This window comes from Acyrthosiphon pisum, chromosome A1 (genome assembly GCF_005508785.2).
Source record: "Acyrthosiphon pisum isolate AL4f chromosome A1, pea_aphid_22Mar2018_4r6ur, whole genome shotgun sequence".
Taxonomy (NCBI): Eukaryota; Metazoa; Arthropoda; class Insecta; order Hemiptera; family Aphididae; genus Acyrthosiphon; species Acyrthosiphon pisum.
In genome coordinates, this window is record NC_042494.1 from 138,846,486 (window position 1) to 138,847,736 (window position 1,251).

Below are 1,251 nucleotides of genomic sequence, written 5' to 3' on the forward strand. Positions count from 1 at the left end.
GATCTATCATCGCCGCCGCTGATTTATAACGATTCGCGGGGAGTGAAATAAAAAAAAAAACCACAAAAAAACACCAATCGAAACGACTATTCGAGTCGAATAATTTATCGGCCTGCACACACACATCCAACAACAATAATAATAAATAATAATATGTATTTTGTGTTACATATTATAATATATTATAATATATGTCTATACGATAATAATAATACGATGGTATCGTATACGCGACGATAGCTATATTATAATAATAATATACATTAAACACGCGCGCATTGTATAATATTGTATAATATTATTATTTATACAAACGGCAAATATATGGGTTGTACCTGCAGTTTTATTTCACAATATGCAAAATACGCACAGTTCAAAATATAATATTTTAACCTATACCTATAAGCGTAATACGTCATTGTAAAACCGACGTGTTCCCGAAGTAATAAGGTGTGAACAAAAAATTAGTGATATCCCAACCAAAACACTCCGCCAAACTCCGTGCATGAAAAACGCCAAGTATAAACAGAATAAATAACGGCTCTAAAAGTTGTGATATCATTAATTTGTAGCCAAGTCTTTGAACTGTGGATATCGTTTATGTTAAAATAGTCTGCTAAATGATTGAACTTAGCTTGGCGACTAGAGTAAAAAATTTAAAAATACTATAACATAATGAGTACATAATAATAAAATAATTTTAGTTTACTATCATAGGTACCTATAACTGTATTTTTGTTTCAAACGGTTTTTTTCTGATGAAAACGATGTTAAAACAAGATAAATTGGTTGAGTTTTATATTTAAAATAACTTAATTTCAATTTAATATGTAATTTACTTATATTGTGCTGTGTACTAGTATGCTTCACTGTTTATTTATTAGGTACTTATTTTAAATCTTAAAAAAGTATTTGAAATATTTTCTGAATGGATGTGGACATTATAATTATGTATATATTAACTGTGAAGTAAAAACATTTTAAATTTGGTAATTTATACTCAACAAAATTAAAAAATTAAATAAAATTGAAGTATGGTAAAAGATATAATTATTTAATAAATTTTTTTCTGAAGGATATCTATTATTATTTATTATTAAAAATAAATAAAAAAAACACAATATTCACATGGATTTTACACTGTTTTAAACTCATGTTTTATTCGTTATAAACAATGAACAAAACGTTAAAAACAAACGTTTTAAAATCATGCTTTAAACCAGGGGCGCGATTTGGGGGGGGGGGGGGCGG